The sequence below is a fragment of the Mchenga conophoros genome, linkage group LG6, assembly GCF_057382185.1.
Source record: "Mchenga conophoros isolate Kocher_MC1m ecotype Shallow Benthic linkage group LG6, M_conophoros_male_GT1.1, whole genome shotgun sequence".
NCBI classification, from domain to species: domain Eukaryota; kingdom Metazoa; phylum Chordata; class Actinopteri; order Cichliformes; family Cichlidae; genus Mchenga; species Mchenga conophoros.
In genome coordinates this window covers 21688808-21707298 of record NC_140531.1, presented here as the reverse complement: position 1 = coordinate 21707298, position 18491 = coordinate 21688808, and the positions used below count along the sequence as shown (strand labels likewise).

The following is an 18491-nucleotide window of genomic DNA, read 5'->3' as shown; positions in this document are numbered from 1 at the left end:
CTGCAGGGCAATCTCAGCTTCTTCTAGCATTTCTTTGCCCAGCAAGATGGATCGCCTCACGGCATCTATTTATCAAAGGATGTACAAATATGCTGCACTGCTCTGGAAGACATGGGCTGTCAGCTTGACTCAGGTTCCCCAAACCCAGCCCTCTGGGATTAAATCTGTGTGGTTAATGATCTCATTCTTCGATCTTCCAGGGGAGCAGTCCAAGGGTGTGGCCATGTTATGTCCCTTGCAGTCTCGGGTGAGAGAGCCTTGTGGCTAAACCTGTTAAGCTTAGGTGATGCTCAGAAGGCTGAGGTCATGGATGCAGCCTGTGACCCTACCAAGGGTCTCTTTGGCCCAGCACTGGATAGAATGAGAGAGACAAGCACCCGCAGAAAGCAGGAGGGAGAAGCATTCAACCTCTGCTTACCCAGAAAACCTAACCCTCAGCCCCAGCAGGTGCCAAGAGCTGGCTTTGTGGCAATCCGATTGTTCAGTCTGACGTCACTAGCCGTGTCTGGGTCTAAACTCCGCTGCAGGTCCATATATCAAACGATCACTATGGCATTACTGAGAGTTGAAAAACTGTCTAAAGTATTTCATCTTTAATAAAATGATCAGCGTTCTGCTCTACCAGGTGTAACAATTGAGTTTAACATCCAGGCATCCATGAAAACGGAATTTATGACATTTAACGGAGTTAGAAGTTAGCAGGGAGTTAGCTCTCTAGCTTCTATCTAAATACAATATAGCATGTCCTGACTGCGGGGTTTTGGAAACAAATTAAAACGTACAGCTCTGTTATCACTTCCAGCATAAATGAAGACAGAAAACTAAACAGCAGTGATGTTTGTAGGGTTACTGAAGTTGGGCTAGCTGGTATATAATGATGTGCTACGTGACCGCTAGCGACACAGCTATGTTAGCATAATATAAACAAGATAACTTTTTTTCCACTCGATAAAAGTTAACGTGAGTGTTCTCGGTGGTCAGGAACAAATGTAATCGCATGGCAGGATGCTGTAAAAGGACCAAACTTCAGCCAGGAGAACAACTGAGATAATCCATCCACAATACGAGGTTAGTCATTCATATACTGCTGCATGGGCTGGGCTGTAGTTACTTCCTAAGGTTTTAAAAACTGAGCTTAAATAAATGATTAGTGGTAATAAAAGCAGAGGGAGGTCAACAGGGATCACTGACTGTTTTAGGAGCTTTTTGAGATCAAATAGAAGAAAATACATAACATTAAACATGTTAACAACACAAAAGCCATATTAAACGCAGACTACTTTAGACCCGGAAGTAGGATTCGTCGCGTCATCACTGAACAACCGGATAGCAGCAGCTGTGAGAGGGAGACAGAGCGGGGCCAGAATGCAGAGAGGAGCAGGAGGCCTGCAGTCTGCCCGCCAGGCCAAGGTAGAGAACCAAAGACCTTGGGGAAAGCATTCCTTCGCAGCAGCTGCTGCAAAGAACAAGCCGTCACATCCCGGAGAGGGAAAAAAAGAAGTGGTCAGTCAAATTCAAATTCAAATTTTATTTGTCACGTACACAGTCATACACAGTCATACACAGTACGATATGCAGTGAAATGCTTAGACAACTGCTCGTGACTTAAAGAAAAAAAGAAAAGGCTATGAATAAGATAGGAAATAAATGTGAAAATTAAAAAGGGTAAATCTAGTCTAGCAAACCTGCGTCATTCTGTGTCACCCCTCTCTTCTCCTCTTCTCCCCCAAAGAGAAGGAAGGTGTTAGAAGGGGTAACAAAATCACTCCAAGGTTCAGGGTCTCCGGAAGTTACCAGTTCACCAGGAGCACCCTCTCAGTCTCCTCCTCCAGTTCAGGGAGGACGGACTTGTGGACAAATGGCACCGTGTCACCTCCGAGTTCTGAGTACAATCGAAAGCACCACGACTGCAGTTTTTGTGTTGGATGTAAAAGGCGCACATGACGCTGTGACGTAGGCTAGAATCATGGCAGCAGTCAATGACGGTCCAGGCGTGGGATTTCTCTCGTGGAAATATGCACATTATCTTTTCCTTTCTATTGGTAGGTGGCACAGTGCACTTGTGGCAAGTAAGCAAGCTAGAAGACTGGCAAAGTTATGGAAGAAACACATTAACAAGAGAATTCTGAGTAAAACCTAAGTTACTTTCCCTAGTAACTAGTTACTTTGAAAGTAACGAGTAACTTGAAGTAACTGAGTTACTTTTGAGAGAAGTAACTAGTAATGTAACTAAGTTACTATTTTAAAGTAACTTACCCAACACTGGAAATAAAACATGCATTTCAGCAGCCAGGCAGTTTGTCAAGGGCAGAATATACCCCCGGTTTGAAAATAAAAACAAAAGAAAATCACTGCCATTTGTCTTTGTCCCCAGCGTGGGGAGCTCACGCTCTTCCCGAGGGGGACAGCCCAAACTCCTTCCGGAAGACAGGCGTCTGTTTGGCTGGCCTGGGCGACCCCCTGAGCGACCGTGGTTCAGGGGGTTGGGAAGCGCATCTGTAACCGGAAGGTTGCCGGTTCGATCCCTGGGCTCTCTGTCCTGGTCGTTGTGTCCTTGGGCAAGACACTTCACCTATCGCCTACCGGTGATGGCCAGAGTGGCCGATGGCGTGATATGGCAGCCTTGCTTCTGTCAGTCTGCACCAGGTCAGCTGTGGCTACAACTGTAGCTGCCTCCACCAGTGTGTGAATGTGAGAGTGAATGAATAGTGGAATTGTAAAGCGCTTTGGGTGCCTTGAAAAGCGCTATATAAATGCAATCCATTATTAATATAGTAGTCGTGGTAATCACACGACCACTTTAAGATGACAAAGTAACAAGGTGATATATAACAGTTTTTAAATTGTGTCGACAGGCGACATAAAACCATTCATGATAAACACTATTTACGCTGTGTTTTTTCCTCAATAGTTTCGTCACGTTTACTGTCTAAGGACAGCGCTAGCAAGCACTCTCTGCTTATGAGCAAAGAATAAAAAAACAAAAAACAGCCCATTCGTGTAGGTGGAAAAATATACCATGTCAACCAATCAAAAATGATATGGCAACATGACATTTGGTTGTTTAGGAAGAGGGGGGAGTTTTAGGAGTGACGGCGAGAGAGAGAAAGAAAGACAGCAGAAAAAGAGAGAGAGCGAGTTTTGAGATGTGAGAGATTTGTGACGTTTAGCGTGTTTGGAGTGTGTAGTTAATGTGTTGTCTTGTGTAGTTAGTGTGTAGTATTGTGGACAGTTTTGTGTTGTGTGTCAGAACAAAGAGGCGACTGCTGTCTCCAGGTAGAAAACAGGAGTGATACATCTGCTGCTGTCAGACCTGCAGGTCTGTGATGTTCTCCTTTATAGTGGACAGAAATTATTTTTTTGGAGTGGCATAAATAATTTGTGTGGCACCTCATTGAATGCAGAACACCTGACCCCACTCTGGACCCCAGAGGGTTAAACATTTTTTTAAAGTAATGCAATAGTTACTTTTCAAGTAATTAATTACTTTTAGAATCTTGTAACTCAGTTACTAACTCAGTTACTTTTTTGAGGAAGTAACTAGTAACTATAATTAATTACTTTTTCAAAGTAACTTGCCCAACACCGGACATCACACTATCGCATCTTCAGGGGCCCTCTCGCAGCACGACTGAAGCGGTGGCGCACATGGGCAGTTCATCCTTGGGTCTTGTCAACCATTTTCCCATGGTTACAGACTACAGTTTGCGGTAAAACCACCAAGATTCAGCGGCGTGTTAACTTCAGTGACCAGTGGCAATTCAGCAAATGTGCTGGAGGACGAAATATCCTCCCTGTAACACAAACAGGCGATCAGAGCAGTGCCGAGCGAAGAAGCTCAGCAGGGCTTTTACTCCCGCTATTTCCTCATCCCGAAAAAGGACGGAACGTCGCTCCGTCCTATTCTGGATCTGCATGTGTTAAACAAGCATTTGAGAAAGTACACATTCAGAATCCTCACACACAAAACACTTTGTCGCTCATTGCACACAGGCGATTGGTTTATTACAATCGACCTCTCAGACGCATATTTTCACATCGCCATTTATTCTCCACACAGGAAATATCTCAGGTTCACTTATCAGAGTGTAGCGTACGAGTTTCAAACTATCCCATTCGGGCTATCCTTAGCCCCGAGGGTGTTCAGCAAATGTGTGGAGGCAGCGCTGTCTCCGTTAAGGAACAGCCGCATCAGAGTATTCTCTTACATAGACGATTATCTAATAAGCTCACGATCGTGCAAGCAGGCGATCAAAGATTCCAGGGTGGTAGTGAATCACCTCACGGTGCTCTGTTTCACAATCAACCTGGAAAACAGCAGGGGTACCTCTTGGGGCAGTATCACCCAGGGTGACACTGACCACAGATGCATCTCTGTCACGTTGGGGTGCAATTATGATGGGCAGAGCAGGATATGGCATTTGGTAACAGAGACAGGCTCTGAATCACATAAATGTGCTATAGCCCCGCGCGGTGCTCCTAGCCGCATTTTCTGCCATATCTCCAGGGGCAACATGTTTTAGTGAAAACAGACAACTCCATGGTAGTTACTTATATCAACTCCCAGGGCGGTACCTGTTCCCGGCAGCTACACAGGTTAGCCAGGGAAATAATTGTGTGGAGAAGCACACGGCTCATCTCCCTTCAAGCAACTCACATGCCAGGAATTCTGAACAGGGGGGTGGACCTCCACTGTTCGGAGAATGGAGGCTTCACCCACAGGTGGTGGAGCAGATTTGGCAGAGATACGGCCGGGTTGCCGTAGATCTCTTTGCCTCGCAAGAAAGCACACATTGCCCACAGTTTTTCTCCCTGTCAGACGCAGATGCGCCACTGGGCGTGGATGCGAGGGCCCATCCATGGCCAAACACATTACTGTATCCTTTCCCTCCCCTCAGCCTGATTTTAATAGCTCCACTGTGGCCATCCAAACACTGGATAGCAGAAATAATCCAGCTTCTGGTGGACGAGCCATGGCCACTCCCCATCTCCAGGGACCTTCTGTCTCAGGCGCATGGGGAAATATACCATCCTTATCCAGACCAGGTTGCTGTCTTGGACTGGCCCGTGAAAGGTGGAATTTGAAGGCTACAGGCATGCCTTCGAAGTTTATTGAAACCATTCAGAATGCTAAAGCCTCGTCCACTCATTCCATTTACAGCAGTAAATGAAAAGCGGATAATCCCTTTCCAGTGTTCATTGGTGGAGCTGTTGTGTTTTCTTCAGGACTTGCCAGACAAAGGGAGAGCTTTTTCCACCATAAAGGTCTATTTAGCAGCTATTTCAGCCTGTCACGTGGGGTTTGGTGATAAACCTGCCGGTCAGCACCCTCTGTTATGTCACTTCATGAGGGGGGCGCGTCAAACGCTCCCAGTCTGTAGACCACTGGTCCCTTTATGTGATCTGTCAGTCGTTTTAGATGCCCTCTCCCACCACCCCTTTGAGCCTATCGGGGCAGTGGGGTTGAAGTTTCTCTCTCTTAAAACTGCTCTGCTGTTGGCTCTAACCACAGCCAAGCGAGTTAGTGAATTACAGGTTCTGTCTATTCACCCTTCTTGTCTACAGCTGGCCCTGGGACTCACTAAAGCACGTCTGAGGCCTAACCCAGCTTTTGTCTCTAAGGATATATGTGCGGCAGCAAGCTGGGCTATACCACACACGTTTGTCCGGTTTTATCGGCTGGATGTTGCACAGTCATATGTTGATGTTGCACCTGGCTCAGGCAGTGCTGGATTCTGTTGCCTCAGGTTCGACCTGAGACCCTGGAGTAGTACAGGAGCGTAGCTTCGGGAGCTAGCGCAATCCAGGAGTGGGCCATATCTCCCATAGTGAAACAACGAGCGAAGTTAGAAAAAGAATGTTGGGTTACTTAACGTAATCCCTGGTTATTTGATAACAGAGTGAGGTGTTTCACCAACAGTTCCCTCCTTGCTTAGGCACAGAAAGAAATCTGCTTGGAAATAGTTAGGAGGGCTGGTCGGCCATGGTAGAATGAGGGGGCGGAGCCCTGAGCACGGCTCGACAGGTCTGTCATAGACAGACGTGGTGTCATTGGAGCTTCTGTAGTTGGTCATGCCAAGGCGATTCCCATAGTGAAACACGTTATTTTGTCTTCCATTGTGTTTTCCAATTCTTCCATTATGTTTTGTGAGATTTTATTTTTATTTTATTGCTTCTGTTGTGGTTTGTTTGACTTCCATTGTGTTTTTTGTGCTTTTGCAGCGTTTTTCTGTTCGCTGGTGTTTTCTTAAGTTGCAGTGTATTTGACCGGTCAGGGCCACCCTAGGTAAGGACCTGTCACACTATATTTGCATGTGTCCCTCTACATTTGCAGCAAAATTTTAAAAAAATAGAATCTAAAATGTGGGTGGGGGGGGGGGGTGTCTTTTGTTTTGTTGTTGTTTTTAGGTGAGAATCACAGAAAGTTCAGCACCACATTTTGACCTTGTATGCGTACTCAACACTGTAGAGTGGTAGGGTTCCAAAACACCTTAGAGTGGACACACAACAGACTGTTTTTCTGTTTCAAAATATTTACCTATTGTTGTTCATTTTCATCTTTAGACCTGTGCTCCCTGTCGCCGGCCAAGAGAAACAAAACAACAGAGGGGAAGAGAAGAGGAAACGATGGTCAAAAAAAACTTTAAAAAAATGAAAGAGGATGCACTGGATCCAAATCATAAATTAATCACTAGTTTAGTCTGCTGCATGTCAAGTCAAATGAAATTAAGCTGAAGTACCGCTCTTTAGTGTCCACAGAGGTCTTCACAGTGCCATTATTTTAAATTAATACCAAAGGCCAACAAACAATAGCCATCTAAAAGCGCAAGAAAACGTTTTATAAGGAAATAACTATGGAAGAAACTGCTTAACGGGTCTGACAGAGAGGGAACTATTCCAGGAGAGTCACGCATAGAATGGGCACAGACAGGGGGTTAATGAAGATTAAATGCTCGTAAAAACTTGGAATATATTAGCAGGGGAAAAAAAAGTAGAACACCACAGTGTGTTGATGTTTTTGCTGCATCAGTATGCCATTGCTATTTTTATGTACAAATGACAAACAAAAAAGAAATTTGTGTGCTGAGTTTCAGTTCATTCCTCAATCATTTTTATTGTTGTTTGGGATCGATGGGGCATGGTGTGAGTAATAACAAAGCAAAGTAGTAGTGGTAATGTAGACAGTCGGTGCATTTAATTTAGGAGGTTTTATACAGTGAGTGTCTATCTGGTTGAAATCTATGTCACAGCTTCGGTTCTTAAGAATAGCTCACGACTGACTGTATGTAATTATGAGGGCAATTCCAGTATTTGCTACAAATTTAACTGGCACTAAAAGGTGTGACTGCAGAGGAATACCAATTCAGAGAATGTAATAGATAAAAATATTATCAGCCACATTTGTTTGATGTCTCCTCCTCAAGGACCAATATTAGATAATGCTCTGATGAGGAGGATGCAATGAGGCTGTACAGGAAAGCTCAAAGGCTTAGCAGTGACAGGTCACACAGGTAGGTGCATCTCCCATCGTCTGAGTAACCCGAAGAATATTATTATTATTCACTGCTTTCGGCTTCATCTGCTTCTCAAAGGCTTTATTCGATAATGAATTTATAAGAAAACATAAAGTATGCATGCCGCTTTATTGCCAGGATCTCACTTGAAGGACACATTTGTAGAAATTTCTATGAAGAAAGCAAGCCAGCTTTGATTGGTTGTTATTCACAAAATCCAAGTACTGATATCTGAAACACTGACTTATAGTCACTTATAGAGAGTTAAATAACTTGTAAACACCACACAGAACTGTGTCAATTCTTCTTTTAATGTTACTGTGGTAAATTTGTTAGTGAACTTCCTATCTACCAGACACTGATAATGGCGCTTTAAAGAGTTGTTCCTGGTACTGAGTGAATGTAGTACAGTAGTTTCCAATTAGCTGCAAACATCTGTGTCCTGCAGATGGAAATGAGGCTGATGAGAGCCCAGAGACTAAACCAAAAAAATCGAGGTGCTGGCAGGAAAACAAAAACAATGGGATGAAAAACATTAGCTGCAGAACTGGGGGAGAAACCTCTTTCACATATTAGCGGATATTGATATATATATTCATAGATATTGATTAGCAGAGTGTTAAATGCTTCATTTTTTTTTCTCCATTTGCCCACATTATCAGACTTTAAATTGAGAGCAATAGAATTGGACAGTAAGGCACAAGCTGTCAGTGAATGACCAGACTTCAGGCACGACTTCCACTCCACACAGCCTCCTTTGGCAGTAACGTAATTATAGCTACAGTACCTTAGAAATCAGTCACCTTCGCCAGGCTACCTGTCTCACAGAATGGAAAAAATACCTCGAAGCCCCAAAGAAGGGAGTGTTACTTCACCCTTCAACTTCAATCAAGGGTTGCTCCGCCAACTTGGCGTGAGAAGAACTTTTGAAGTTGGTTTTTTTTTGAGAGTGTAGCAGCAAAGAATTGACCACAGAACACCTGTCAGGGTCAATCATGAGGCATGTAGATCACATATTCTACAGAGTGAAGTTTACCTTTCCCCAAAGACAGTACAGTCTTGTACTGTTAGTGTATCACAAGATGACGCGCTGCAGTCAATGAAATGTTGAGGGCTCTGAATATGAAATTCCTCCCTAGTGTAATAAAGTTGGAACAATAGTGTTAATCTACTTTAAAAGCTCACTAACTGCAATGATGGGAGTAAGCACAGGGGGCTCTGAAAACTTTCCCCACTTAGTTTTTTTTTTTTTTTTTTTTTACATTTGACGTCTATCATGAGCATACTGAATTGTATGTATCCTTTCTGGTCTCCCCCAGTGCACTAGGAGCCTGCAGCACAGACTACAACATAAGTGCTGAACACATCACGTATGCTTTAGGCTTTCATGCTTTCTGTAATCCTCCTGAATTTACTTTAAGACTGAACTTCTGGTCCAAAAAGCACACAATGATCTGACTCCACAGTGCGTTTCTCACTTGCTTACGATTTATCAGCACCAGACTTCTGTGATCATGGGCGTGGGAATTTATGTTGATCCAAGAATGGAATCAAAATCTGGTGAAACTGCTTTTAGTCACTCTGCCCTGAAAATGCAGAGCGGCGTGCCAGATGACCTGTGCCCCAAATCTTATCTTTTTAAAGAGCAGGCTCAAAACATAGCTCCTCTGCCAGGCTTTTTATTATTATTTATGTGTTTTATCCAAAGCCCTTGAGTAAGTGTGTGCTTGTCTGTGCACTCTGTTGTTGTTGTTTTTTTTGTTGTTGTTGTTGTGTGCCTTAATCTTGTGTCACACATTTTGAGTTCAGTATTTTTAATAGGCAGTGTTGGCTTTTTGTGTATGAATCACTCTGAATATACCTCTGTGTGGCTCCATGGGGGGTGTACAAAATAACAGAGACAGCTGACAAGTAGCCTTGAAATCAACACCACATTTCAAGCGGTTGTAATCAATATTGTTAAATCAACAGTGGATGACATGAGTACTTGTGTATGAAAGAGAATAATCAAGCAACTCCCCTCATCTCTACAAAGCTGTATAGTGTCTTTCATCTTGTTGTTTTGATTTTTCCAGACGGCTTTGGGTTCAGTCTCCCTACTTTTATCGGAATAATTTTTGAAGCCAGCGGGCACATGTTTTCATAAACCTTTTGCTGCTTCCCAAGAAGCAGATTGAGAACGCTACCTAACGGAGTCAAGACTATATCAATGAAATTGTTCATTGTTTCTGTAATGGTTTGTGGAGCTCTAAACTGAGGCAAAAGGGAGTTAATATTGGTGTTGCATTGGTAAGTTGGCAACAAGGAACTCAGATGAACCCTAATATTACTCCGGTTATTCATGCCTTGATAGTGTGGTCCAGATCAGTTTTGACAGGCTAATACAGTAAGTGTTTATATCAAATTCTGAACTACTAATCCGTTTTTAAAAAAAAACAACTATTATCACTAAATTTTTGGCCTCAAAACTTATTAACATTAAATGTGAAAACCTCAGTCAAAGCAGTGGTACGAAACATTGCATGTGTGGAATTTGCACATGTGTTTCCCACACTCACTGAAATGTCAGGACAAGTGCCTTGATAATCTTTTGATCTGTGTTTTACTCTTAGTTTGTTTAATGTCAGTCAGCTCAGAATAAATTGATTTAAATTTGGTTATTTTTGTGCTTTCGAGTGCAGATCTCGTGTCGGTGTCAAGGCACCCTCTGACCTCTGTGTGACCTTCATTTCTCATGTGCACCACATATGATCACTAATGTGCTGTATTACTGTTTTATTATTTCAAAGACGAGCAGGTGACAGTCTTTGTGGGAGCTTTGGCAAATGCGGTGGGAGCAGAGATAGTATGGCAGGACTGTGTCAAGGTCCTCGTTGAACTCCGTCGCCAAAAAAGTAAACACAGATATTGCAAGTTCCGTTTGAAAAGATTCCCTAACACCCAAATCTCCCTTGATTAGAACCACAACAGTGGATCTAAAATCGGAATAGTTACAAGTTACATTTGACCAACCTCCATGTACAAAAAAAAGTGCCGTACCTGTACATGGATGTAACAAATGTATTCTTTTCTTTTTGCATAACTTTAGAAAAAGTAATCAAAATCCAAGCTAATTGACATCCATTTATATTATTTTTACTGCTGTCAAATATCACAAAGGGTCAAATTTGATCCAAACAGTAAAGCAAGGTTAAACTGTGTCATACTGTGGTGCTGTCACTTTTTCAGATGAAGAACTGACAGTACCACACAGCTGGCACTGGCCACACTAAAACGCCTGCTCGTTTAGAGAATCAATGACTCACACAAGTGGCAAATTTTGGACAGACTCTGGTCAAAGGCATTCACAGTGTTGTACTTGATTGCATTTGATTGCCCTCACATACTCCGCACTGGCTGCCCAAGCTTTGCGACCACTATTTTTGCTGTTGCTGTTCTGGATTGCATTATTTGCTGAGCTGTTTTGTTATTTTGTCCTTGTAGATAGGACGTTGCTGTCAGTTTCCAACAGCAGAGGAATTATAAAGTTGTTGTATAAAGTCGGAAACGTTGTCAGTGCTTTTTCATAAATTCATATGCATGGTTGGCCACACACACACACACACACATACACACACACACCAAATGGCCATGACAGTCGAGATTCACACTGAGTAAATCTGTCACTGAAAAAACACATTTCAAATGCACTTTGGATACAAAGGAGCTTGCTCACAGTGATTTCTTTTTGAGAAACGCTGATTAGAGAGCCAGTTGAAAGGAACACGAAAAAGAAAAGTTGTCTATTTCTTCTTATACCACATTTCACAGTCATTCCTAATTATTCTTGTTTTTAGCTGATATTGGGAAGCTGATTGATGATAAGACTGACAGCACCAAAAAGATTTTTTTTGGGTGGTGGGGAAACATCTGCTGGGAGGTGATTGATTCCCAGGATCACCATAATCATAATGAGCTACTTTCCTTGTCCTGTCTGACTGATTTAAATACACTATCAAATGGTTCCTTCCTGGCCAGTACTAATTTAAAGCAGATGGCACCCCCTTTTTTTTTTGGCAGGCACCTTGGAAAAAGCAGGGCAATTAAACAAGTGTATGGATACATTATAAAGGTCTGCTGGGATTGTTTTTGTCCTCACAAGGGCCTATTGATTACTTGTCTAGTGACGGCAAAGGATGTACAGTCGATGTCTAGAGGTCGTCTGAACAGTGAGAGTTGAGCTCTCATGAAACATGGCTCCTTTTTTAAATGCAATACCATGAAAAAAAGAAAAATTTACAATCAAGTTTCCTACAACTCCATTCATTTTCATTAAGTTTTCAGCCAAAGCAAACCTAAAAGAATAACGGAGGAGTCAGGACAAATTTGGAAACATTCATTTCTGTGCTGTAATTGTCACTAATTAAGTCATGAGGGGAAAAAATCACTTTGAAAATGATCGCTTTTTTTTTACATTAAAGTTGGTGCAAACGCAAAGCCATTAGGAAATGCACAGATAAAGGCACTTGAGCAGTCAGCAAGACGCCTTACAGGGTCTGCCAGTATCTCCCTCTGGGTGCAAGCTATCTTGCAGTGTGATTGAGCAGAGCAGCTCAATGAATGCAGATATATTTACTCAGAGTGTTGGTTTGGGAAACATCAATCCAATAGACATTGGGTTGTTTTTTTTTCAAACATGGGAGAACATTGATCCACAAAACGTGCTAAATGATTTAAAAGCAAGTATTTCTCTAGCAGCACTTACATAACGGTTAAAGGGCAAAGCTTGTAAAGAAAAACAGACAAGACAAAAGCGGAGTTTAAGTCTATTTGTGACGGGAAAAAAAGAGGACACGCTCTACCAGCTACAGAGCAGGAACAGAATGAAAATTTATTCGTTAGATCATCACAATTTTATTTAAAGCTTCGTGGCAAACTTGAATAACCCAGCTGGAAGCATATGCAATCATGTGGCTCATAAATTGTGTGCCAAGTTCATTATATAACTGCTTCGGATAATCTTGTGTGACCTCTGGTCAATATTGTTAATATTAGCTCAGCATATAAATATATTTTTATGAATCTCTGAAAAAGGAGCTGAAGAGAAGGAGGAAGAGGAGGCTAAACTACTGAATAATTGGTAGCTTTTGTGTATAATAATAAGCAGGGAATGGAAAGTCAATATAAAGTGCATGCTGAAGGCGACACAGAGTTCTTAATATTTTATTTTGTAATTCTTTTGAAGGTATTTACACTGATTAGATGCAGTCAAAACACATGTAAAAGTAAAGACAGGATCGTCCTACTTTACTTTTCAGTGACTGTGGCACAAGTTACCTTTGCAGATATTGTCCTTAGTTGATTAAGTTTAGAAAGCTTAAAAAAAAAAAAGCAAAGCAAAAAAAAAAAGAAAAGAAAAAGAAATGTGGGTATTTTAGCCTCCAGATCAAATCATTTCACAAGATAATTTATTCTTCTTCATCATACCATAAGCTGTTGCACTGTAAGGAGTCTTTCTGTCCCTCACCACATGATGAGCTTTAAGGGCTAAGTTGAAAAATTGGGAAGAAGTTTGCAACCAGTGGGTCGTCCTTTTGAGAAATACACAGGTACAATTAGTGGTACTCACAACTGAAGTGAAGGACTTATAGTTAGAGAGCAAGCGAGCAGTCATTTCTTGAAATCTATTTACTGGAAGGAGGCAAAATGAATAAGCTTAACAATATCAGAGATTTTCTAACAAATTTTGATAACTAGATGACTGAACCAGAGCAAGAAAAGATCATCTTGAGTATTCCTGGAATGCCGACATCGGCACATAATTCCACACTTACTAAAAAAAACTAATTTACCATAATCAGTCCACCAGACAACTGGTGATTCATCACTAGGGTCATGGTCACCTAAGATTAGCTGTTGCATGAGGGGAGCTCAGGCCAGATAGTACTTCATACTCTATATGATAGAAGTGTCAGAATACACAGTGCACTACAACTTGCTGCACATAGAGCTAGAGATTGGTCACAGTGGCCATGCACATGTCCAGCTGAGTCACCAAAGTACTCCTGTGAGAACACTGCGTTCTTACTAGGGATGGGTATCGTTTAGGTTTTATCCGATACCAGTACCAAACCGGTACTTTTGAAATGGTGCCGGTGCTTAAACGGTGCTTGAACCGGTGCTTAAAGTATGAAGAACATAAACTTTGTCCAAAAACCTCTCATGTTTAGCTGTTTTTTGTAAAAAGATAACAATGTTAGCCTTTTCTGCAGCTATAGGGCATATATGGTATCACTCTTGGCTGGAAGCAGTGCTTAATCAATGGAAAAAAACACAAACTTTGTCCTAAACCTCTCATGTTTAACTGTTTCCCACTTTTTCTTTGGTCATTTTAGCTTTTTTGGCCAGGGTGAAGGGAGTATCTGCCATCAAACAAGAAGACAGCCGCATGTAACTACGACGGTGTTTGCTAGTTCACCTTACATGCATTAATGTAATAACGTGGTTAGCGTACTCAACGTAAATTACACACAAATAACATTAAGCTACTCACACAGAGAAGAACGGCTGCTGCTGCATCATCATCCGTCATCATTTCTGCTACACTGGCAGGGCTAGGAGCCAGGACTCTCCTCTTCGGGTTTTTGGGGGATGTTGCTAACTCCGGGTCCGATAACAGGCACCACACCCGCAGTAGATGTGCACGATGTGAGGTCTCGCAGCAAGCTATCAAATACGGTGCATTTCTCGGCTTTTAACAAAATGCTATACGTCGCTAGGTGTTTCATCAGATTCGAGATGTTACCTCCTTTGACATTATCACAGTATCAGCTTAAAGCACTTGTTGCAGGCTACTGAGTTTGTATCTTTTGCTGTGAAGTACAGCCAGACTTTTGACCGCTTGGCCTTGGGCATTTTTAATCTGTAGCTCTGCTCTAAGAGAACTTGCATACCTGGGCCCGCCTACTATGCTTGCAAAGGTAAAATGATTGGCTAGAATCCAAAGTGTATGACATCTCAGGGAAAAAAAGCACTGAAATAAAGCACCGAAATGTTCACTGCTTTTTGGTCTGGTTACTACTGTTTATGTCAGAACCGGTGCCATAATAGCACCGGATACCGGTACCCATCCCTAGTTCTTACATTTAATTAAAGCACAGTGTCAAGTCTCTTCTGATTCTGATCTCAGCCAATATGGTCAATGTTTTACAACACTGACAACATTGAACATTTTGTCCTGTCCAGTGTTGCCACAGTTACTTTGAAAAAGTAATATATTACGGACTACTGATTACTCCTTCCAAAAGTAACTTAGTTACTTTACTGATTACTTTATTTTTAAAGTAACTAAGTTAGATTACTAGTTACTTTATTAGTTACTTTCAGAAGCTGCCAATAACACTCCCCACTGCCTCAACATAAAAACATCAACCGATTTTGCCAATACTCACTTTATTGGAAGTGTATTTTAACAGTAATGTCAACAATATATCTCCTGACATTTGAAGTTGAACTTAAAACTTTTTTCCTGACAGAAATACTTGTTTGTATGAAAATAAAGACAGTCTTGTTACTTCACTTAACATAAATACTTTTTATAAAAAAACAAACAAACAAAGAGTCTTTCTTGACTTCCCTTAAGATACTTTTTATACCATCCACATGTAAGCACTATTGTCCGCTTTTGTAACTTTGGACTAATCTTATGAAAAAAAAAAAAAAAGAGACTGCAGGTCCAACTTAAATTGCCTTACTTCCTTGCAGGTAATTGTTTTAAGTTAATCAACTTGAAAACTTTAATAAGTTTATTAAGTGACTTTGATAAACTTAATTCAATTACTTGTAAATAGTTATTTAAATTGGATTCCCCATTCTCTGTTTTTTCAGTATATGTTGTCATCGCATGTTATGGGGGAAACAGTAGAGTGGAGCGAGTAAACCAGTGGTTGTACCTCATTAACAGAAGCTTCTCAAACCTTTTGTCAGAAAGTCGATTTCTTTTAGGCGTGAGCACCAAACCTCCCAGACTAAAAAGTCGCTCCACAGGAGCACTTGATGGGGTTGGAGTGTTATACTTTTAAAAAATTGTCTTTATGCTTGAAAATTTATGCAGAATCTGAAGGTCGTAGCCTGACATCAGGTAGTCCATGACTTCTTTTTCTGCAGAATAGGTCTCCTCCTCTGGCTCTGCCTCAAAAGTGAAAAAGTCCATCTCACCTTGGCTGCTAGATGTAGTAGCACTGGGCACACTGGCAGGGTTTTTTGCCAGAGGAGCAGTGGTGCAACACTCTGCTGTCAGAAGCTGTTTTACTCGCTCCCTCCTTCCTGCATCTCTCAGCCATCGGAGTTTGAATTTTGGACAACTGGCAGCTGCAAGAAGGGCATCTTTGTCATCCAGCACACCGGCGAAACGAGTCTGAATAGCCTAAAAAACATAATTGATATTTTTATGCCTACAATTTATTATGTTATTGAATTATTTGCAAACCATGCCTAATATGAGATCAGTATTATGGATTAATTTTGTTTTAAGTTACTTGTAAACATTTTAATTGTTTTAATCTTATTTTTCAATGATAATTAATATTCTGTTCCATGTTTGTGAATTGTATGAAGCAAAAAATCTGACTAATTTCAAGATAGAGCGTACCTGTACAATGGCATCTGGAAGGCCTGCAGTCATCCTGGAGAGGTCATCTTTCACAGCCTGGGTCTTCTGCATCAGAACTTCAAGTGTTGGTAGTAAAGTTCCATATGGACAGTCGCCTTGTAAAATGTCCAGTGCTGCAGTCAGAGGTTTCATGGCCATGCAGTACTCATGCAGGAACTGGTATTCTTGATCTTTGAAGCACTTCAGTCCTAGCTTTGTGCACAGAGTATTCAGCTCACCCATGGGGATTTCTGCAATTCTCTTTACAGCATCAAAAAAGGAATTCCACCTTGTGGATGTTGGTATTAGGAGCTTTCTTTTGCTGATTTCTTCCACTGTTTCTGATGCAAGTGTAGATCTACTCGATTTGGTCCAAAGAGCTGTGCATTTTGCTGTGCTGCTCCTATACACAGCCCTGCTCTCTGCATTGGTTGTTAAATGTTTCTCCACATCACGTGTGCAAATTATGTTGATGGTGTGCGAAGCACACCTGCGGTGCGGGGGAAGAGACAGCTGACCATCACTTTCATTCTCAGCCGAGAGGATTTCTGACAGATCAGAAAAAGTGACATCATCGTCTTTGGGGCTGGACTCTTCCTCCTCCGTCTCATCATCGGACTCCGTGACAGGATGATAAACTTGAAACGCCTTAACAAAGTTGGATCCATTATCAGTAACTGTTGCAACTACTTTGTTGAGTAATCCATAAGAGGAGTGGATGTTTTCGATTTCTGTACCAATGACATCATACGTGTGTCTACCACGAATTCGCCTACATGCTAATGCAACCTTGTGACGCTCTAATGTGGTTCTACTGATCCAGTGGAGCGTTACTCCCATATAGCTTCTGTTGTTAGCAGTCCAAATATCCGCGGTAGTTGAAACAAAGTCAATCTCATTCAGTGTGGCCTTCAAATTTCTCTCCATTTCTGTAAACTCCTTCTCCAAGTAAGAAGTAAAAGTCGTTCGGTGAGGCAGCTCGGCATTAACAGAAGTAGGGATCTTTTTTATTATGGCACGAAACGAGGGCGAGTCAACAGTGTTTATAGGTAGCATTTCTTCTACAATATACTGCGCGACCAACTTCTTCAATTCTTCATCACTTACTGGTTTTGCACCAAAGTCCAACTTTTGTTGTTTGGGGGGTGTAGGACCTTCTGCGGAAGTCACGGCTCTCTGCTTCGGACCACTTGGTGGGACTCTCTCTGTGAGTTTGACTGTGCTGTGCTGCGACTCCAAATGTTTCTTTAAGTTTGACGTAGTGTTTTTGAAGGTAGATAACACTTTTTCGCCAACACAGAGTGTACAACGAACCTTAATATTTAAATCTTTAGTTGACAGAAACTCAAAATAGTGACCATATTTCCAGCTAAAGAACGAACATCTCTCTCCCTCCATTGTTGTTTACACTTTTTTACGTCGCTGGCTGCTTGTGAGCGGGAAACGTGACCTGTCGCTTATGTGACGTTTCACGACACGTATGCGTTTGTCATCCGCTGAGACGAAAAGAAAAAACCAAATCTTTTTGCTTAAAAAAATAGTAACGCACAGTGGTTTGGACAAGTAACTTTAATCTGACTACTGTTATGGAAATAGTAACGCGTTAGATTAGTCGTTACTGAAAAAGGGGTCATATTCGGAGTAACGCGTTACTAAGCAACGCGTTACCGGCATCACTGGTCCTGTCATATAGGAGGAACTCAGCAGAACTGGGTCAGGTAAAATGGGCCATTTAGGATTTGAGTGTTTTAGCCCTTTAAACAGCCAATAATATAAACAATTTAAACCTTTGTTGCATCAGTACCTGATTGTTACCATTTGATTCTACTGGTCTGACGTTGATAACAGATGTGGGCCACCGATATCCACGAGGTTGTTGAGCCTCTGAAGCTTCGCTATGGCAATGACAGCAAGTTTACTCAATATGCTGGATGATCTTTTGCATATCTGCTCATCATTTTGAAACCACCAGAAGTAGTATAATGATTGACCTGTCACATGACAAGACTGACCTGATAAGACTTGATAAATAAATGTACATGTGCAAGTAATGATTTAAAATCAGTGCCATGATGCCCTCTGTTGTGTTGCACTATACAAAAAAAGTAACTATTTGTAGACGTTTAAAAAATATTACGAATAATTTTTTTTTCTTGGCAAGTCATCGAAAGTGCCGTAAACAGGAAAAAAATACAGCCGATTAATATTTGATTTGAAGAGCGTCAGTACCTTTAAAAATTCTTACTTGCACACATTTTTCATGGTACATGAGATATTTGAAGCTTCTTGGAGAATTTGAGGAGGCCTCAGCTGCTTCTGTGTCTTCATGTAATCCCAGACTGATTTGA

At 41.6% G+C, this 18491-nt stretch overlaps 1 pseudogene; it reads right to left on the bottom strand.

Annotated features, from left to right (window-relative positions):
* Positions 1-14844: 14844 nt before the first annotated feature.
* On the bottom strand, positions 14845-17661 carry LOC146572578 (uncharacterized; annotated as a pseudogene).
* Positions 17662-18491: the final 830 nt, after the last annotated feature.